Raw genomic sequence first — 23636 nt, forward strand, 5'->3', positions numbered from 1 at the left:
AGTGGAATGTTCATGGGCAAAAGTTGCAATATTGTCATTGGTTAAAGGGAATTTTATGTGTTGAGGCGTCTACCAAACACTTGGCCCAAAATTGGTTATCAAATTCTTTTCTAATCTCAAAAACCTTTTGAGCCACATTTTGTTCTTTAGCCACATATTGCCATAGTCGGTAAATTTGTATTCTTTGGAGATTGTTTTGTGGAAGGGGCGGTGCCCCAAATCGTAGTGCCATAGGTACTCTGCCATATAAAACTTTTCTCCAAAGGGGTGACGCACTGCGGCACGTCGTTCGGACTAGGCTATAAAAAGGAGGTCCCTTATCATTGAGCTTAAAACTTGAATCGGACTGCACTCATTGATATGTGAGAAGTTTGCCCCTGTTCCTTAGTGGAATGTTCGTGGGCAAAATTTGCATTTGAATCCAAATTAAAGCCTGACTAGATTTCGAGATAAGTTCTACATATAACAAGTAAAAAGGCGTTAAGTTCGGCCGGGCCGAACTTTGGATACCCACCACCTCGAGTATATATGTAAACCACCTTTCATCAAAATTCGGTGAAAAATGCATACCTTATGCCCCATAGCAGCTATATCGAAATATGTTACGATTTGGACCAAATATTTATAAGTACAAGTTATTGTTCAATTGTGTATAAAAAAATATTGGTCGTTTAAGTAGCTATATCTTAAAATAAACGGATCCGAATCATATACAACACGGATCGAAAAGCCTAACATAAATCACTGTTTCAAATTTCAGTGAAATCGGATTATAAATGCGCTTTTATGGTGTCAAGACTTAAAATCGAGAGATCGGTCTATATGACAGCTATATCCAAATATGCACCGATTTGAGCCAAGTTTTAGAAAAATCTCGAAGAGCCTAACACAACTCACTGTCCCAATTTTCGGCGACATCGGACAATAAATGCGCCATTTATGGGCCAAAAACCCTAAATCGAGACATCGGTCAATATGGCAGCCGTATCCAAATCTGAACCGATCAGTGTCATATTGCAGAAGTATTTCGAGGGGCTTAACTTAACTCACTGTCCCAATGTTCGGCGACATCGGTTAATAAATGCGCTTTTAGTAGGGTCTATATGGCAGCTATATCCAAATCTTGACCGACCTAGGCCAAATTGAAGAAAGATGTCCCAAATTTCAGCGAAATCGGATAATAAATGTGGCTTCTATGGGCCTAAGACTCTAAATCGGCGGATCGGTCTATATGGGGGCTATATCAAGTCCGATATAGCCCATCTTCGAACTTAACCTGCATATGGACAATAAAAGAATTTGTGCAAAACTTTAGTTCAATATCTTTTTTTAAAAGACTGTAGCATGATTTCAACAGACAGACGGACGGATATGGCTAGATCGTCTTAGATTTTTACGCTGATCAAGAATATATATACTTTATAGGGTCAGAAATAGATATTTCGATGTGTTGCAAACGGAATGACAAAATGAATATACCCCCATCCTTCGGTGGTGGGTATAAAAAGTGCTTCGTACACTAGGTGGTGTAGGGTATTATTTATATAGTCGGCTCCGCCCCACTTTTGCCTCTCTTTACTGGTTTCCTGTTGCCGTTAATCGAAGCCCCTATAGTCCAAAGTTACGAGTCAACGTTTTTCATATAGCGGTTCCAGTCGGTCTTTCTGTGATTCCTGTATTGCTAATACCTGCCCTCAGATAACGTCAGATCGAAAAGTCCGAAGGGGAATCCACCTCGGATACTCCTCAATCCATTAAAATAGTTTTAACGAAATTCCACAATGTTAATTACCTCTGCCCTATTATATATCTTTTTGCCAGTTTTTTCTGCTTCTGCCAATGTCACTAAACAATGCAGGTGCACAATTTAATAAAGGCAACTCTTTGCATCTGACCCAGAATTTGCAGCCCCTTTTGACCCACCACCATAAGCCTCATCAACATCATCATCACCTTCATCTACATTAACTTCCTCATTCACGATGTTATTGGCCACGAAGCTGTAATCAGCAATGGACATTTTCAAACTATTGCACTTGTAAATCATTCCGACACATTATCGTTCCCCTTCCTTGTCCCCTGCTTCGTGTACCTCACAGCAGCAGGACAAAACAAAAGTCGAATTTTGTTGTTTTTATTGTTGTGCTAATGCCATTAGTGGTCGTACGCTGGTGTTCGTACGCTGGTTTTTATTCACAACATTTTGGCTTTTATTGTATTAGGTTTACTTATTGCCGGTGGGGTAGGGTGAAGGGGACAAGGATGTGGTGGAGTTTACCCAAAGTCTGCTATTAAATATGGGGCTATGGGTTTTGTGGTGTAGTGTTAGGTAGACAAGTAACGAGGGGGGGTCATAATGTCGCAACTACATTGCCAACATAGCCAATGTTAATGGCCGTTTGGTTGGATGAATGGTTCGCTGGCTGGTTGGTTGGGTGGTTGCATGGTCAACGTCGCCTTATGTAGATGCTGTCGTTGTTGGGTGCTGTTGAGCTGATGTTTCCGTGTCAAGAAGTCAAAAGCTTTTGAAAAACTTTCAATGACCACTTATTTGCTAAAAACTCATAATTATAAGCTTGTTGCGTTGCTGCTGCCATTGTTGCTGTTTTTATTGCATAAGCTGGTATGCTATTATTGGGGAATGTTCATGTGAAATCAACTGCTTTCTCATCAGGTCCCACAAATGGCCAAACAAAAAACGAAAAAAAACAAGTAAAAGCGTGCTAAGTTCGGCCGGGCCGAATCTTATATACCCTCCACCATGGATCGCATTTGTCGAGTTCTTTTCCCGGCATCTCTTCTTAGGCAAAAAAGATATAAGAAAAGAGTTGCACTGCTATTAAAACGATATCAATATATGGTCCGGTAAATGTCAGCCAATTCGTATAGGAATTGCGCCCATTGGGGCTCACGAAATAAAATAGAGAGAACAATTTATATGGGATCTGTATCGGGCTATAGACCGATTCAGACCATAATAAACACGTTTGTTGATGGTCATGAGAGGATCCGTCGTACAAAATTTCAGGCATATTGGATAATAATTGCGACCTCTAGGGGTCAAGATGTCAAGATCCCAGATCGGTTTATATGGCAGCTATATCAGGTTGTGAACCGAGTTGTTGAAAGTAAAAATAAAATACGTCATGCAAAATTTCAGCCAAATCGGATTGGAATTGCGCCCTCTAGAAGCTCAAGAAGTCAAATCCCCAGATCTGTTTATATGACAGCTATATCAGGTTATGGACCGATTTCAACCATACTTGGGACAGTTGTTGGATATCATAACAAAACACGTCGTGCGAAATTCCATTCCATTCGGATAAGAATTGCGCACTCTAGAGGCTCAAGAAGTCAAGACCCAAGATCGGTTTATATGGCAGCTATATCAGGTTATGGACCGATTTGGACCATACTTGGCACAGTTGTTGGATATAATAACAAAACACGTCGTGCAAAATTTCATTTCAATCGGATAAGAATTGCGCACTCTAGAGGCTCAAGAAGTCAAGACCCAAGATCGGTTTATATGGCAGCTAAATCAGGTTATGGGCCGATTTGAACCATAGTTGCCACAGTTGTTGGACATCATAGCAAAACACGTCGTGCAAAATTTCATTCTGATCGGATAAGAAATGCGCACGCTAGAGGCTCAAGAAGTCAAGACCCAAGATCGGATTATATGGCAGCTATATCAGGTTATGGACCGATTTGAACTATACTTGGCACAGTTGTTGGATATCATAGCAAAACACGTCGTGCAAAATTTTATTCCAATCGGATAAGAATTGCGCACTCTAGAGGCTCAAGAAGTCAAGACCCAAGATCGGTTTATATGGCAGCTATATCAAAACATGGACCGATATGGCCCATTTACAATACCAACCGACCTACACTAATAAGAAGTATTTGTGCAAAATTTCAAGCGGCTAGCTTTACTCCTTCGGAAGTTAGCGTGCTTTCGACAGACAGACGGACGGACGGACGGACGGACGGACGGACAGACGGACGGACATGGCTAGATCGACATAAAATTTCACGACGATCAGGAATATATATACTTTATGGGGTCTCAGACGAATATTTCGAGTAGTTACAAACAGAATGACGAAATTAGTATACCCCCCATCTTATGGTGGAGGGTATAAAAAAATAGTAACAACAATGGTAAGGAGCATATTATGTCATTACTTTTCATATTGCCATTGTTTTGTATGGTTGTTTCTGTTGCTGTTGCGTTGTATCATGATACAAGAAAGCAATTGGATCCGATTCCAATTTTGCTTTATTTCCAGTTCACAGGCTAAGGATGCATGGTGGCAAAATGAAATTTGACGGCAATGGGCAACATGAGACACAGTAAACTGAGCAACATAAGATACTGTACACTGAGCCACATGAGACACAGCACACTGAGCAACATGAGACACAGTTTCTGTTTTTTCTGAAGAATTTAGGAAGCTGGCCCACTCTTTTTTCTTAAGAATTGAGGAAGCTTGGATATTAATTAATTTTTCTTTTCATTTTGATTCATTCCAACTCATAAGCGTAGGTATCTGGGGGCAGGGGGGGTAAATCCCCTAAAAATGAATTTATACCCAATTTGTCTTAGATAAGGTTACGAAGAAAGCAACTTGATACCCGAGTTGGTAGCGAGTTCGGATTACGTTATCAAAATGAAAACCCACCACAACGTTCCGTTTGGAACACATCGAAATATCCATTTTCGACCCTATAAAGTATATATTCTTGATCGTCGTAAAAATCTAAGACGATCTAGCCATGTCCGTCCGTTTGTCTGTTGAAATCAAGTTACAGTCTCTAAAAATAGAAATATTGAGCTGAAACTTTAGACAGATTAATTTTTTGTCCATAAGCAGGTTAAGTTCGAAGATGGGCTATATCGGACTATATCTTGATATAACCCCCATATAGACCGAACCCGATTTAGGGTTTTAGGACCATTAAAACCACATTTATTATCCAATTTTTCTGAAATTTGGCACAGTGAGTTGAGTTAGGCCACTCGGACTCGGCCACTCGATAATCTTTGTGGGAAAATAAATTTAGCCGAAATTTAATTCGAAAATCAAACTTCAAGTAAAGGGGTCAGGGTGGGTATAAATTGATGCCGTTTTGGAATCACTGAGCTATTTGTAGGGCATTGTGATTCCGCAGTAGTTAAAGACCAAAGCACGGAATAAATGTGAGCACCACACATGCTGGAACATTCTCATCATCGACCGACCACCCTACTTCATAACCTCTGATCACCGGACGCTTATCAATTAGAAGAAGACCAATTGGCTTCAGAGAGTACACCAATTGCCGCTTCAGTAAACTGACACCCCCTTGGATGTGCTATGGCCGAGAGGAAATTCTGAGACATCATTAACGCATCAGCTGCTCGCTTAATACCAGCCGGTCGAATAGCCCAAGTGCGACCCTATTTCCCGTCGCAGGCAGTGGTACTCGCAGACGAGCGTGATAAGATTCGTTGTACCGACCCCATTAACTCTAGAATCAGCGGACTGAATCTGGAAATAAACAGGGTAGTCAACGAACATATGCGGAATTTGTGGCTGGAACAAGCTGCGGTCTACTGTTAAGTCACTCTCGAACCCCGGTAGATGGGATGACAGGACCTCAGTAACTTTTGGCGACATAACCGTGACTGATCCGATGAGATGCGCCAGTTTGTTCAACAGTCAATTTATTGTGCATCCCGAAAGTGACAGGGCACGTCGTATCCGTGGTTGCCGAGCCGATTTACAGTGGGCGAAGATACGAATGTCTCCCGTGGCTCCAAATCATCCAAGGCATTGGGCCCCGAGGCAATATCTACTTTGCTGCTGAATAATCTAATTCCACCTGGAGTTGAGTAACTCACTACTGTCCTCAAACTGTCTTTGAACACTCTTATAATTCTCGATGTCTGGAAAATGGGCAGAGTGATACCGCTACTGAAGCCTAGAAAGGGCCCAAGTTTGGGGGAGTCGTACAGACCTATTTCCCTTTTCTAATCAGTAGTAAAGACGTTTGAGGCATTACTCCTCCCGAGCCTCGTAGGAGTATTTCCATTCGCCGAGCATCAGCATGGATTTCGAAGACTGCATAACACAAGAACTGCTTTGTATGCCATGATTGCACACATTTGCCGTGGCTTCAATCAGACCAGGCCATATGATAAGTTGGTCTCGTGGCACTGGACCTATCGAAGGCATTCGACACGGTCAGCCATGCCAAACTATTTGAGGACATCACCAATACGTCCCTCCAGCCAGGCATGAAACGCTAGGTCGGGAATTATCCGTGTGGTCGCAAGTCATTTGTGGAATTCAGGGATAAAAAGTTGAAATCTCAGGCAATGTTAAACCTCTACCTATCCTCAATTCCTCCCCCTCCAGAGGGAATAGAGATCGTATCATATGCGGACGTTTTTACGATCATGGCATCAAGCCCCCCCACCCATTTTTTCACGTCTGCCTCAACGAACCTGCCTCATATTTCGCTGCAACAAATCTGAAGATATCTGCCAACAAAACTTCAGCCATATTGTTCACTATACGTGAGGTGAATGCTGAGGTGGCTGTGATGGTCGATGGAAAAATGATTCCGACCATCAAGTGTCCCAAAATACTTTGCGTCACATTTGAAAGCTCTTTCACATTCTCGCCCACATGCCACAGCAATTTGCGATAAAGTCAAAAATAGAAACAAGGTCTTCAAGTCACTTGCCGGCAGCACTTGGGGTGCTGACAAAGAAACCTTGTTGATCACGTACAAAGCAATTGGCCGGTCTGTAGTAAGTTACGCAGCGCCTGTGTTGTCTCGTCAACTCTGTGACACGCAGTGGAATAATATTCAGATCCATCAGAATGCCGTCTCTCGAACTGCGACGGGTTGTCTTCCCAGTTCTCATGTGGACCACTTCCATCAGGAGACCAAGATCCTACCAGTGCAAAAAAATAACTACATGCTCTTTAAGCAATACCTTTCCGGCTGTTATTGCAGAGACCATCCAAATCAACAACTTGTGGAACTTGTGAAGCCTTAAGGTAGATCTATATGATCAATTGCGTGAGATTCAGCGCTACAAGAGAGAACCTCTAGATCAAGCGGGTCTAGACAACAATCATGCGGAAACGGTAGCAGACGCGGCAAACAGCTACCTGGTGAATGAAGTCCTTGGAGAACGACCGCCTCCCTTTGCACATGTAGAAAATGACGAACTGTGTGGTGTTCATCGTTATCAAGAAAAGTTCAACTGGAGGCTACCACATCCACAAGTTGCAGTGTAGTGGAGTGCTCCATACGAAGAAGCTGAAGATGCAGTCCTCGACAGGTGGCATCGGCTTTTTATTTGGTAATCTTTTCCATACCACGGCCGTAAGTTGGTTCATGTCTGGTTTTGTTTGCCACACCTAAGTGCCGATATCTGTTAGCCGCGAATTCCAGGCAATGCCACAGGAAATGCTCCAGCGTCTCATCATCTTCCCCAAATGCCCTACAGATGCTATCACTACGTCGCACTCATTTTGCATAAGTGAGCTCGTAGTCCTATGAGTCCCGCTATGATACCAAAAGCTTTGCTGAACTCCTTCTAACTTCCTTTTACTAATAGCCTCGCCTTCTCACGATTCGAATCTTCCCAAAGGATTTTCGTCGTCCTACCGATCTTTTCGTCGTTTCACAGTATTACATGCTTGGTTAGTGTTACATGCATGGTCGTTTATCGACCATGCCCTTTACTCGCTCTGCGTCTAAACAAAATGCTTCGTGTTAACCAAGTTTCTTGACTGCAGACCTCTGGCCTTTACTGTCAAACGTCTATTCTTTCACTTTCCCTTATTCCGCTATGGCCCGGCACCTAATTAATGTGAATCGCTCCATCTTCAAAGAAGACGTTAATCTCCTTCGTACACTATAAGACTGTCCGTAAAGATGTTCACACTCGTCGTCCTTGCGTTAACTCCACACCACCTCACGCATTCCGTGAATGCCCGGATCTCCGCCTGCATGCTTTTTATAAACAGGCAGTCGAAATCAGATCTCAGTAAGTGGGTTCTTAACTTAGACCCCCGGGCTCATTATATCCTCTAACTTTGATCCATCTGTGTAGCATGAATTTCCAGATGGCAATACCAGAGTCCCGTCAATCCAAGACTGTGTCGTTGGCAGCAGTGCCACGCACTCGACCTCAAGTATCGTCTCAGTTATTCGATCGGAAACCTCTTCCATTACTTGAAGATTTACAATCGTTGCCTCTATTATACCACGATTTTGTAACCTGCTTTTATCCTCTATCCATTCTCCCATCGCCTTATGTCTCATAACCATAGTGGCTGCCTTACAATTAATCTGCCTGTTAATGGGCCGGATATCTAGAATAGTCTCCAGTTCCCCCTGTGGGTGTAGTCCTCATCGCCCTGCCCAAGCCAAGACAACATGTTCTCAAACCTGTTGTAATGGGTGAGTTTTTAGCAATTATCTTTTTGGCAACTCTGGTTTAAACATCTCACGCACGTTTGGTGTTTTGTTTCACTGTCAAACATCTTCAGTTTGGTCTATAATTTAACCATGAATCGTCTTACAAACGAACAACGCTGGCAAATTATTTCGAGCTCTGATAAGAAGATTCTTCGTGCTCAAATTGTGTTCAGCGACGAAGCTCATTTTTGGCTCAATGGGTACGTAAATAAGCAGAATTGTCGATTTTGGAGCTAAGATCAGTTAGAAGCATTGCAAGAGCTACCAATGCATCCAAAAAAGTCACAGTTTGGTGGGGTTTATGGGCTGGCGGCATCATTGGACCGCACTTCTTCGAAGATGATGAGAATCGTAATGTAAATGTGAATGGTGAGCGCTATCGTGAGATGGAATCCAACTTTTTTTTGCCCAAAATGCAAGATCTTGACTTGCATGACAAGTGGTTTCAACAAGACGGTGCCACATGCCACACAGCACGCCTAAAAATGGACTTTTGAGAGGCGAGTACGGTGAAGATTTTATTTCACGTTCGGGACTGGTCAATAGGCCGACTAGATCGAGCGATTTAACGCTTTAGACTATTTTTTGTGCGACTATGTTAAATCTGATATCTATAGAGACAAACCTGTTTTAATTGACGCATTGGAAGACAACATTGAAGCATTTATTTGTGAGTTACCGAAATGTTGGAAAGAGTGAGCCAAAATTGGACTAAGCGGATGGACCATTTGAGGCGTAGTCAGGGTCAACATTTGCATGAAATATTCTTCAGATATTAAATTATATGGACCGTACTATGGATTCAAAAAAAGATTTCATGCTTGCTTCTTAATTTTAAGTGTTTTTTTTTTGAAAAATTTTCCTATAGCTCTTAAAGAATCACCATTTATTATCCTTACGATGCTCCTTTTTCTCCATCGCAGTTCACCAAATTATTGAGGCGTAAGTAAGTAGTAGTCTAAACACGCTCCTGTAGAGACAGTCAACAATCTTCGGATTGAGGCCCCATTTCGAGCCTACGGCCCGTCTACATAGTGCCCAACATCTGTGTGCCTTATCGTTATGCTCCGGAATTTGTTTTTCCCAGTTCAGTTTCCTGTGCAATATCACTCCTAAATAGTTCACCATGTCAGATATCGAAATCGTTCCAGTGAGGAAATGTGGAACGATTTATCTTGTGAACAGGCAGATTTCAGAGTTTTCTGGGTTAACATTGAGACCCCTAGGTCTAGCCCAGGTCTACCCCTGGTTTAACATTGAGACCCCTAGGTCTAGCCCTGGATTAATATTGAGACCCCTAGGTCTAGCTCAGTCATTTGCAAGCTCCAAGATCCTTTCGGCCTTTCTGCATAACGGATTCTTTTCGTTACGGATTAAAATCCCTCTTCAGTCAGCATCCGTATCAGGTTATTTATGCTGGTTTCAAATAGCAGTGGCGATAAAATGCTCCCCTGTTATGTCCTGTCAAGCCCTGTACCATCTTTTTCCTTATATTTATGTCATGGGACCCACAATTTATCCACCTGTTTCTTCGTATATGGTATATCCAGTCTCTAAGGACCGGGGCCCCACGATACTGGTCTAAGGATTGGATCAGTGTGTCGGTCCGTACATTGTTAAAAGCCCCCTCGGTGTTAAAGCATACCAGCAGTGTCTGGGCATCGAAATTTTCTTCTATTTATTGCACAACCTCCAGCAGGGCAGTCTCCACCGACCGACCTTCCCTTGACATAGGTTTGTTGTTTTTCAGCAGTTCGCTGAATGTCCCATTCCTTATCATGGTCTCCATTTTACGTTCTATGGTTTTTGAGTTGAAAGAATGTAAGGCTTAAATGTCTAAAGGCCTTCGATATCGCATAACTTTCCTTGCCGGGCTTGGGTACATAAACCACCCCTGTATTTATATTCCGAAAGCATGCCTCCTGCCATAGTAGATGCAAGTGCTAGGCAAGCTGTGAAAATTGTGGCCAGATGGGACGCCAGATAGTCGGCCTCCTTGCGTAGTAACGCCGGAAATATTCCATCAGGTCCAGATGACTTAAATGGTTGGGTGACTGGACTGATCGGACAGTTCGGTCGGACCGTTTCCTATATACCCTCCATCATGGATTGTATTTGGCAAGTTCTTTGAATGACTTCAAATATAATGGATCTATATCAAGTTATGAGTCGACATGGACCATAGTTATCATGGCTTGTGGAACTCATAAGAAAATACCAATTTCAAAGCTTCTGCCAAAACGGATACGAAAGCGCCCTCTAGAGGCTCAAGAAGTAAAGTCGGGAGAACGGTTTATTTGCCAGCTATATTAAAACATGGACCGATATGGTCCATTTACAAACCGACCTACACTAGTAATAAGCAGACAGACAGTTGGGCTGACGGACGAATATGGCTACATCGACATATAATGTCAAGAGGTCGATGGAGGCCACCGTAACGCAGAGGTTTGCATGTCCACCTATGAGGCTGAAAGCCTGGGTACAAATTCTGGCAGGAATATCACAACATTTTTTCAGCGGTGGATAAAACCTCCGATCGTTGTGTCGCTTTGCTGCAAGCCGTTCGGACTCGGCTATAAAAAGGAGGTCCCTTATTATTGAGCTTAAAATTGAATCGGACAGCACTCATTGATTGAAAAGCTTGAATTTTTAATTCGAATTTTTGTAAAGTTTGTTTTTGTACAACCCCCCTTTATGGCCTATAGGTACCTACGCCCATGTTCACAATTCTAATGAAAGTGTCAAAAACAAGTCAACAACTATGATTCCATTTTTTTTGTTTTGTTTTGTTCTGCACTGCCTTTCACCATCTGGATTCTAATGACAGTTAAGTAACAAATAGCCATAACAACTTTTGCTGCTGTGCCGTAAACAATTCTCTTTGCATTAATTAACAATTCAAGCAGAATGAAAAGTTTCCAAATCGTCAATGTATGAAAGGGTTCAAGTTTCGGAATGTTGTTGCTTGCCGGCAAAAAGGCAAATAACTTTTTCCATCTCACAATTCAAATGAAGTGGAAATTAACTGGGGGAAAATATCAAATGTTCAAGGACTTTTTCGTTCATGGAAATTGTGATCGATGTGCTTGGAGAGGTAATATGGTATAGCCTGCTCGGGTGAGTTTCAATGTGTTTGGCATTTTTTAAGCAACTCTTTTTTTTTCAAAGAAAATTGAATAAGAATTATTGGAATTAGATTGAAGAAAAATATAGGGAATTGTATCGGTTTGTCATTAAATGTTAAGAAATGTGGATTTCTTTTTATTAGTAATCCACAGCAGATCAGAAATTGATTTGTGGCTTAAGTTAAATCTTCTAAGAAAATTTATTAAGAAATCGGGTGGTCGGTCGATGTTGAGACTTATGGGGAGGTTGTCTGATCCCAAAGAAATGACGGCTTGCCAGGATACGTCACTCAGGAGATCAGGGGAGGCAATGGAAATGCCTGTTGTAATCCTAGTGGGGTAGCCTCTTTCATCGTGCAAAACTTTAATCTGCTCTGCCAAAGCTATGCTCCGAATGCCATGAATGTGATACGCATTAAAGTCTCCTAGAAACAGACGATTATGGCCAGATAGATAGATAGATTATGGCCCACTTATGTTGGACTTGTAAGCCTGGCCGTTAATTGGGACACAGCTACCAACCGGCGATATATACACGTTGTATAGGTCTATCTCATCAGTACCAGACCTGACTGCTATCCCCATATCTAAATCGGTTTTGATGAAATTTTGCACACGTATTGGGATGTCAATTAAACCATGTCATTAACCATTTTGTAGAGATCGGATCAAAATTGTGACTTCTACAGCCTTAAAAGGCCATATCGGAAGAATAATATATATGGGAGCTATATCTTAATCTGGACCGATTTTTATAAAACTGTGCACACTTATGAGGATGTTGAAAAAAACGGCCCATGCCAAATTTTGTAAAGATCGGACCAAAATTGTGGATTATACAGCCTTAAAAGGCCATATCGGATGAAAAATATATATGGGAGCTATATTTAAATCTGAACCGATTGTTATGGATCTTTGCACACATATGAGGACGTTGAATAAAACACTCCATGCCAAATCTTGTAAAGATCGGACCAAAATTGTGCCTGCTACAGCCTTATAAGACCATATCGGATAAAAGATATATATGAGAGCTATATATAAATCTGATCCGATTATGATAACATTTTGCACACATATTGGGACGTCACAAAAAGCACTTCGTGCCAAATATTGTAAAGATCGGATCAAAGTTGTGCCTTCTACTGCCTTAATAGGTCAAATCGGACGAAAGTTATACACAGGAGCTATATCCAAATCTGAACCGATTTAGATGAAACTTTGCACACATATAGGGACGTCACAAAAACCACATCGTGTCAAATTTAGTAGTGATCGCATCAAAATTGTAGCTCCCACAGCTTTAAAAGGGCATATCGGATAAAAGATATATATGGGAGCTATATCTTAATCTGGACCGATTTCAACGAAATTTTGCAAGCATTTTGGGTCGTTAAAAAACACTACGTGTCAAATGTTGTAAGGATCGGATCAAAATTGTGGCTTCTACAGCTTTATAAGGGCACATCGGATGAAAGATATACATGGGAGCTATATCTAAATCTGAACCGATTTTTCAAAATCAATAGCGTTCGTCCTTTTTTTGTGAAAATCGAAAAACAAATGCGACCTGTACCTTGATTACAAGAATACATGGACAGACAGACAGACGGACATAGCTAGATCGAATTAGGAAGTGATTCTAAGCTGATCCGTATATTTATCGATGGGTCTAGCTCTTCTCCTTCTTAGCGTTGCAAACAAATGCACAAATCTATAATACCCTGTACCACTACTGTGCCACTATTGATTGCCGGCACTGGCCTGACAATATTGAGCCTGGGATTCTGCTGTTGCGCATATTGCCGCACAGGAGAGGTCGGAGGGTCACATAGTCCGACGACGAGGATGCAAAATGCGACGACGACTATGCACACTGCTGTCAATGTTCGCTCATCACCTTGCAAAATATTCAGTGTGGCTATACACCCGTAGTGATGTAAGGCCAGAGCAAGATCGGAAATGTACCCACTCCATGCACCGGTTACACCTCACCGACACCGACCGATGATGGATGCGGTTCTGGCATACCGAACAGAACCAGGGTCAATTCCGGCACGAACCAGAAGCGAGCGGAGAAGGCACGTCGGGATGTGCCTCACCTATGACGAAAAATGGACGAACACGTACACTAACGCGGCAGTCCTTGCCGATGAAGGTTTCCATCGGGTCAATCCGGTGCTTACGACCGGCTGCCATGGTATTGTATCGGACTATATTTAGATAAAGCTGCCATGTAGACCGATCTGCTGATTAAGGGTCTAAAATATGGTTCAGATCGGGTTACATTTAGATATAGCTGCCACATAGACCGATCTGCCGACATAGAGTCTAAGTCTCGTAGAATCCGCATTTATTATCCGATATCATGGGAATTTGACACAGAGACTTTAATGAAGCTTCCCGACATCCATGATTCATATTTAGATATTATTTAGGTATATAGCGGACGTATAGACCGATCTTCCAATTTAGAGCCTTAATCAAATAAAAAGTGGATTTGTTGCCTAATTTTGCTTAAACTGTGTCTTTTAAAGGAGTTCTCGGAACCTGAATCAAATATGATCCATGCCAGCCCTTATTAAGGCATAACTATGGATATGATACTGGAGTTGTAATAAACCAGTAAGGACAGGCAAAAGTCGGGCAGAGTCGACCACAGAATACCCTACACCATGGAGATGGATATGATACTGGAGTTGTAATAAACCATTAAGGACAGGCAAAAGTCGAGCAGAGTCGACCACAGAATACCCTACACCACGGAGATGGATATGATACTGGAGTTGTAATAAACCAGTAAGGATAGGCGAAAGTCGGGCAGAGTCGACCACAGAATACCCTACACCACGGAGATGGATATGATACTGGAGTTGTAATAAACCAGTAAGGACAGGCAAAAGTCGGGCAGAGTCGACCACAGAATACCCTACACCACCGAGTCTGCGTTCTATTTTTAATGCAAGGAACCTTTGTTGAAATATAGCCAGACTTTAATTTTGTATACCTTTTGATGTAATGAAAAGAACCTTGTAAGATTTTCTTATGATAGCACCTAAATTGTGGCTACTACAGCCTCAAGGGCCATATCAGATGAAATATGTGTACGGCAGCCATATCAAAATCAGCATCCACTTTGGCATGTCAAACAGAACATCTCACACAAAATTTTGGTGCCCGCCCATCAAGATGCAGCGGGGATCAAATAGTCGGACGAGCTGGCCAGGAATTGATTGTTAATAGGCTCAGATCGAGCTGCGGAACCAGTGAGTCTTCCCCTGTGCGAGTGACTTGGTAGAGTGAACGCCTTCTACAGTGAGCGCGCGAATGAGATATGGGCCGGTGCTATGAATTTAAGGGTGGCAAAGACCTTGTAGACGGATATTTCGAGGTATAGGGCTGAGGAAGCATGACTTCGGACTGCTGATAGAAGTCTTGACTCGTCAGTGCAAAGCCAGGTGCTTGACGTCGAGCTGGGAAAAGGGAGAGGAATATTTCTTTAGGGTGTGAGATAACGAGGAGAAGATGGACGATCATTTTTGTATCACTGACCCGCAAATGCAAGGAGAAAACACAGGATAAAGGGTCGATACTGACTTAAGTGCCTGAATTCCCTCTAGCCGCTTAGTCCTTTACTCATTTCGTTTTCAATCTCATGGGTGAGAATTTCTCCCCCTTCCGCCTGGTTCCCTACCTTTATCGTCTTTTTCCTCAATTTCCTATCGAAAATTCTGCCTTTCTGAGCCACTGTGCCATCATGCACTCTTAGCAGTGATAAATTTGCCCATTCGTTTGTGACATGTTGTAAATAGTTGACGGTAATTTAGAATGAAACCACTTCGAATGTTTGCGACACGCTTCTTACTTCACATCATGGAAAATTCGTTGTAATGCAATGTAAACATTTCACTTTATTTTGATTGTTGTGGTGGTGTTGTTTTCTCACATCCGCACCCTGCCCCAGGTTTCAGATTGGGGGGGGGGACCCCAATTCCCAGTCCATGGTGAATGGTGGCTTTCCCTAACAACTCACCGAGTAATTATACATTTAAGCTGACTGCCAACTGACGCCACGGTTAATGCTGTATGTCGCGAACCCCCCAAAGTCATGGATGTTGAAAGGACATAGCATTTCACGAATGTAGGTTTTCATCTAAAATGAAATGCAACACAAAACACTGAACTGGCATAAGTGAATTGTTTTAACAATAAACTCGTATGATGTGGATTTTCGTCTGGTATGGACTGTGCCATGATGTCGACGAATATGATGATGACGATGATGATGATGGGGGCCAACGATGTAAATGCAAATGGTTATTTCAGACGGTTGTAGATGATGTTGCAGCTGATGTTGCCTGCTCATGACAATGATGGGTGCTTTTTAAAATTCGTTGAGCACATGCACTGTCGTGTCTATTGGGTATTCATTCATTGTTGAGTATGTTCTTATTATCGTATTTAAATTGGCTATGAATTAGTGGGGTGCTGGTGGAGTCGTAAAAGGAGTTGGTATAGCCATCACCATGGGATTACCTTTTTTATACCCTCCACCATAGGATGGGGGTATACTAATTTTGTCATTCTGTTTGTAACACCTCGAAAATGAGTCTGAGACCCCATAAAGTATATAAATATTCTTGATCGCCATGTCATTTTAAGTCGATCTAGCCATGTCCGTCCGTCCGTCTGTCTGTCCGTCTGTCTGTCTGTCTGTCTGTCTGTAAAAAGCACCCTAACTTTCGAAGAAGTAAATCTAGCCGCTTGAAATTTTGCACAAATACTTTTTTTTGTGGTTAGGTCGGTTGGGATTGTAAATGAGCCAAATCGGTCCATGTTTTGACATAGCTGCCATATAAACCGATCTTGGGTCTTGAGTACTTGAATCTCTAAAGGGCGCAATTCTTGTCCGATTTGACTGAAATTTTGCACGTGGTGTTTTGGTATCACTTCCAACAACTGCGCTAAGTATGGTTCAAATCGGTCTATAACCTGATATAGCTGCCATATAAACCGATCTTGGGTCTTGACTTCTTGAGCCTCTAGAGGGCGTAATTCTTATCCGATTTGAATGAGTTTTGGCACGACGTAATTAGTTATGATATCCAACAACTGTGCCAAGTATGGTTCAAATCGGTCCATAACCTGATATAGCTGCCATATAAACCGATCTTGGGACTTGACTTCTTGAGCCTCTAGAGTGCGCAATTCTTATCCTATTGGAACGAAATTTCGCACGACGTGTTTTGTTATGATGTCCAATAACTGTGCCAAGTATGGTTCAAATCGGTTCATAACCTGATATAGCTGCCATATAAACCGATCTTGGATTTTGACTTCTTGAGCCTCTAGAGTGCGCAATTCTTATACGATTGGAATGAAATTTTGCACGACGTGTTTTATTATGATATCCAACAACTGCGCCAAGTATGGTTCAAATCGGTCCATAACCTGATATAGCTGCCATAGAAACTGATCTTGGGTCTTGACTTCTTGAGCCTGTAGAGGTCGCAATTATTATCCGATTTGCCTGATTTGTACGACGGATTCTCTCATGACCATCAACATACGTGTTTATTATGGTCTGAATCGGTCTATAGCCCGAGACAGCTCCCATATAAATCGATCTCTCTATTTTACTTCTTGAGCCCCCAAAGGGCGCAATTCTTATTCGAATTGGCTGACATTTTACACAGGTCTCCCACATGTAATTAAATTGTGGTCCAAACCGTACCATATCTTGATATCGCTCTGATAGCAGAGCAAATCCTTTCTTATATCCTTTTTTTGCCTAAGAAGAGATGCCGGAAAAATAACTCGACAAATGCGATCCATGGTGGAGGGTATATAAGATTCGGCCCGGCCGAACTTAGCACGCTTTTACTTGTTTCGATTCACATTCCTTAAATTCTTAGAAGCTTCTAAATTGCTACATTTTCAAATTTTGCCCATGAACATTCCACTAAGGAACAGGGGCAAGCTTCTCACATATCAATGTGTGCAGTCCGATTGAAGTTTAAGTTCAATGATAAGGGGCCTCCTTTTTAAAGCCGAGTCCGAACGGCGTGCCGCAGTGCGACACCTTTCTGGAGAGAAGTTTTACATGGCATAGTTCCTCACAAATGTTACTAGCATTAGGAGGGGAAAACCACCGCTGAAAATTTTGTCTGATGGTCTCGCCAGGATTCGAACCCAGGCTTTCAGCGTTATGGGCGGACATGCTAACGTCTGTGCTACGGTGGCCTTAGAAGCTTCCACTATGTCAATACTCATCTCCAACTTGAACAGCTTGCCATTAAAGAATTCTTCTACTCTATGCAAAACTTTACCATATATATGAGTTGTACCATTGGTCAAGAAAGTATCATAAGTATTTACATGCTTAATGAAATATTTTCAATTTTATTGGTACTTAACTAAATTTTGTTCAAACGCTTAGAAATCCAAGAAATACCATTTTTTTTTTAATCCATACTTCTCTTTGTTTCTTCTGTTTGCATTTAGCAATTTCCAGGTAATCTTTGTGTGTTATTTTACCATCTAACATCAGCTATCCTTCGCACACACATGCATAGCTGGATGAAAGCTTATCCTTGTGCTACATTGAAGGTGGATATGTTGGTCTTTTGCTGCAATCTTGCCTAAAAGGTAGTGTGTGTGTGTGTGTGTGTGTGGAGAATTGAGATTTTTAAATGACAATACATTTAAGTTGCTTTTAAAGAAATTATATGCTACATATACAAACAGTTATATCCTCCATTTACACATACATACATAGATACACCTACACAGCTACACAGAATAATGCATAAATTATGGACACACTTTATACCCACTTCTTGGGTTGGCTTTCTTTCTTTTATCATTTTTGTGATAGCTGCAAGGTGCACATGAATGCATTTAGCCAACATTCGCTATGTGCAGGTATGATATCTTTGCATATGTGTTGGTAAGCGGTCCATAATTGTGTCTGAGTATAAGTGTATCCGCTGTATTAGCATATACTACCTCCATTGCAGCAGCAATGGGACATAAGCAAATGAAATTTTTAAACATACATATACATAGATACATGTGTACTTGTATGTTGAAGCCTGGCTACATGTGTGTGTGTGCGTGTGTGTATTTAGTACATATGTAAATATCATATGCATATGAAGTTTAGATGGAGCACATACCTACTAATAGAATTACCATATCTTAAAATGTATGAAGCCAACATTCGCCACAACCACTAGGACTTGTCAGGAATGCTTTTAGAGTTACTTCTCCATATTGTTTCTTTTCCTAGCCTTAGCTGTACACTGATGCCATGTGCTTATGGGTGTTACATACAAATATGAAATTCAATAGAGTTTTAAAAAATTGTATGGCAAATTTAAAATTTTTCTTGCCAGAAGTGGTCCCTCGACTACACTGAAGAATGGCGGATTGGGATAAATTTCGGTATACATTCTGCACAAAAATACCCTCTAGACCAGAAAAGGAAGTGGAAACTGGGGAGGACATAGCCACAATGGTAAAGAGGATAACGAAGGTCCTGAATGACTCGATTGTGTCAGCATGTCCTAGAGCCAAATCAGGGGCAAACTGCCACCGCCATGGTGTACCCCAGAACTAGTTGGTCTAAGGAAGGCTTACAGAAAACTCTTTCACAGGGCAAAAACCTCAAGGGCACTGCACGATTGAAACGTCTATAAAGCCGAGCTTAATGGGCGAACTGAGAAAGGTTCGAAACAAATCCTGGGTGGAATTCTGCAGCTGCGTGGAGAAAATATGGTTGCCCAAAAAGTAACTGCGGATTTTTCACATAATCGGCGTTGACAAATTTTTTCACAGCTTGTGACTATGTAGTTGCATTCTTTCTTCTGTCAGTTATCAGCTATTACTTTTAGCTTGCTTTAGAAAAAAAGTGTAAAAAAAGTATATTTGATTAAAGTTCATTCTAAGTTTTATTAAAAATGCATTTACTTTTTTTAAAAACCCGCAATAACTTTTTGGGCAAACCAATATATGGCTGAACTGAGAAAGGCTCAGAACAAATCCTGGGTGGAGTTCTGCAGCAGTAGAATACATCTCAGGCCTCTAGGCTAAGGAATATCCTATCCTCGAAACCTATTACTGGGCGATATATTCTGAAATCAGAGTATGTATGGACAATGTCTAGTGATGTAAATCTTGTTCATACACATTTCCCGGGAAACTCTTCAACGGACAACATGGCGCCAGAAGAGGTTATCCCTGAAATGCATTTGTCGGAGGTTGTTGAGAAAATTGTGTCTGAGTAGAAAATCCTTTGTACAATAAATAGCTGCGATTCCTTTAAGTCGCCCTTACCCTCTTGGCTTAGAGTGATATTTCCTGCTTGTATCAGCATGCCGGCAATCAGTAGGAGGCCACCGTAGTGCAGAGGTTAGCATGTCCGCCTATGACGCTGAACGCCTGGGCTCGAATCCAGGCAAGACCATCAGAAAAAATTTTCAGCCTAATGCTCCTAATGCTGGCAACATTTGTGAGGTACTATGCCATATAAAACTTCTCTCCAAGGAGGTGTCGCACTGCGGCACGCCGTTTGGACTCGGCTATAAAAAGGAGGCCCCTTATCATTGAGCTTAAACTTGAATCGGACTGCACTCATTGATATGTGAGAAGTTTGCTCCTGTTCCTTAGTGGAATATTCATGGGCAAAAATTTGCAAATTTTGGTCGTGCCGCGTATGCTGGTAACGTGTCCATTGCGCTTAAGGGGAAATTTTCCAGAACTCTTAGAGATATACTTCAGGAAGCCCTACTTACGATGGCGAAGTAGGTCGCGGATAGTGGTCCAGGCGTAAATCCTTCTAAAAAGGAAGCTGTTTTTTTCGGCAGGAGGTTTAAGTTACCAACAGTGGCATCTGTTTCCTTGGGAGGAAATAATGGTCCATTTACTGAAAGCTCAAAAAAGCTGGTCAGGAAATTTAACATCAAATTGAAAATTTTAGAAAAGGGAAGAAGGGCAACTCTTGCCTTATACACTTGCAATAAGGCCATTGGCATTTGGAGTTTAAAATCGCGTGTCATGCACTGGATGTATATTACAGTTGTCAAACCTATAATGCTATATAGTGTTAGGGTCTGGTGGACGGTGATTCAAAATTCCACCTTATGTGCAATACTCAATCAGATCCATTTAATAATTTAATGCTAAACCTAATGCTTCTAGACATTCTTGGTAGACACATTGCGCCCATTGCTGTGAGGCTAAGGTAGCGCCTTGAACTACAATATACCTGGTAATAGAAGTAACATAGACTTGAGTGCAGTGCAGTCCGATTCAAGTTTAAGCTCAATGATAAGGGACCTCCTTTTTATAGCCGAGTCCGAAAGGAGTGCTGAAGTGCGACACCTCTTTGGAGAGAAGTTTTCACATGGCATAGTACCTCACTAATGTTGCCAGCATTTGTAGTGGAAAACCACAGTTTTTCTGATAGTAATGCCAGGATTCGAACCCAAGCGTTCAGCGTCATAGGCGGACATGCTAACCTCTACTACACTACGTTGGCCTCCATATATAGCTATCTGACGATTTAAGGTGTGAGACCTATTCAAGCCATATTTATTGTCCGTTGGCGCTGAATGGGATAGTAAGTTGTGTTAGGCCTCTCGATATCCTTGTTTAATATGGACCAGATCGGTCCATATGTAGATATGGCTGCCATATAGACCGATATCTCTTTTCAGGGTCTTGGGCCAATAATGTGCGCATTTATTGCCCGGTTCCGCATAAATTTGGTAAATCGGTATGTGTTTGTCTCCTTGACATCCTTGTTAAATTAGGCCCAGATCGGTCCAGATTTGTATGTAGCTGCCATATATATTGATCTCCCGATTTAAGGTGTTAGACGAATTAAAGGTAAGTTTATTAACCGATTTCGCTGAACCGTACCGAGTATGGTCAAGATCGGGCTATATTTGGATGTAGCTGCCACATATACCTATCTCTCGATTTAAGGTCTCCTGATTTAAGGTGTTGGACCTTTTAATACGCAATTATTGTCCTATTTTGCTGAAATTCGACACAGTGAGCCCTTTTAAGCCTACCTACAGGGTGGCTGATGAATATTGCTACAATGATGAATATTGCTACATTTTTTTTTCGGTGTATGGAATACATTTTTCTTTTATTCATGTTAAATTAAATTATTAAATTAATTATTAAATTATTATTAATTAAATTAATTAATTAATTAATTAAATTAATTATTAAATTATTATTATTAAATAGAAAAAAAGTTATTACATTTTTTTTTGGTAGCGGCTTTCATCAGCCACCCTGTACATCCATGCTCTATATAGATAGGTCTATATTAGCTGCCCCATATTACCAATCTCCCTATTTTTAGTTCTTGGGCCCATAAAATGACGTTTATTGCTCTTTTTCACTGCAATTTGACAAAGTGGGCTGTGTAAGGCTCTTCGACATTCGTGTTTAATATGGCCCAAATCGATCTAAATTTCGATATAGCTGCCATATAGACCGATCTCCCGATTTAAGGTCGTGGACCTACAAAAAGAGCAATTATTGTCCGATTTCGCTAAAATTTGACACAATGAGCTCTTTTAATCTTTTTGATATCCGTGCTCTATATGGTTCAGAGCGATCTATATTTGGATATAGCTTCCATATACATGTACCGATCTCTCGATTTATGTTCTTAGGCCCAGAAGAGGTGAATTTTTAACCGATTTCGGTGGAATTTGATACAATGAGTTTTGTTAGACCCTTACATACCCGAATATGGTGGAGATCGGACTGTATTTATAGCTGCTGAAGGTGGTGGGTATCCTTCTTACTTGATTTACTTTTTAAATATCTAGGGAGCACAACATGCCGATATATTATCACCCTCTTTTTATTCTAACCTAAATTAACTTTAAATAGTTCTAGGGCACTCTCAGACTCTAAGTTTTGGCCATTTGTCAGCACTGTGGAATAGATACCAAAAATATGGCAATGTATCTACCAGTTTGAAACGTATAGAAATATCTCCATAACACGGGACAGCGATATCTTCTCAACAAAAGTATTTTTTAAATATTTTTGGATAGACCCGTTTTCAGTGTGGAAGCTCTCATATTCTTCTGATACATACGTGTGCTCATAGACCCTGTTTTTGCTACCTTCTACGTGCGGTATTAGGTGCCGTGGCTAAACAACAACGAAAAGTGAAAGGGAAAAAACATGCGAAAATCTTTATGCAAATTGTGCACCAACCAGCAAGAAAAAAAAGCGAAACAAAAAAGGAAAATAAATTGAGTTTTTATGCAATTGTTATGTGTGTGGGTAGTTGCTTTCAGAGTAGAAAAAAACCGGTGTTGTTTGTTTTTTGCTGTGCTCACGCAAGGGGAAACAGGACTTGTCGGTTGATACATAAACATTCATACATCGTACAAAGCAGGGTAAATCTCCTCGCTTTACACCAAGAAGACAAAAAGCAGAAAATCTTGTAATAAGAAGAGATTAAATTAAAAATCAAAATGCACAATTTTTTACATAATAAAAAAAAAATGTTGATGTAATATAAGCAGGAAGGCAAAGAGAAGAAGCAGAATATAAAACATAAAAGAGTTTTCTGTATTCGTAGTACTATGGAAGATGGGATAACGCCTTTGCCCATACGCGATGCAATTAAGTTGGCTTGTAAGGAACAATAAAGAAAATCCTTAATGATTTTCGATTAATTTATAAAACAGATTGGCTTTTTACAACTCAGTTAGCGGGCAAACGATAAGCCATTGGGGAATATTTTTGTATTAAACTCAAGGTATGTGCCATCACAAAGAGAGAAAACTCAGAATTTGCTTTCACAGTAGCTATTGTGGGAAATCTAATGAGAATTAGATAACGCAATTATCCACTTATCGCATGCTGATTATCTATGGAAATTTTCTCTTGTGACAACAAATATTGGTATAAGTGTTATATCGAAACATCGATTGGCATCCCTATAAAGTATATATATTCCTGATCCTCGTAAAA

The 23636-nt window shown here is 41.1% G+C and overlaps 1 long non-coding RNA gene across 2 annotated transcripts in view; it reads left to right on the forward strand.

The window, feature by feature from the left end:
* The first annotated feature begins 11235 nt into the window (after positions 1 to 11235).
* LOC106084689 (uncharacterized) overlaps positions 11236 to 23636 on the forward strand; it is a 139375-nt gene continuing 126974 nt past the window's right edge. Inside the window, exons 1-3 of one of the 2 annotated variants that reach the window (XR_009397227.1) lie at positions 11236 to 11319; positions 11400 to 11610; positions 14156 to 14741. This is a non-coding gene — a long non-coding RNA (uncharacterized LOC106084689). Of the gene's footprint in view, positions 11611 to 14155; positions 14742 to 23636 lie in introns of those variants that run through there. The other variant, XR_009397228.1, reaches the window with a different exon arrangement.

Source organism: Stomoxys calcitrans, chromosome 2 (assembly GCF_963082655.1).
Source record: "Stomoxys calcitrans chromosome 2, idStoCalc2.1, whole genome shotgun sequence".
Lineage (NCBI taxonomy): Eukaryota > Metazoa > Arthropoda > Insecta > Diptera > Muscidae > Stomoxys > Stomoxys calcitrans.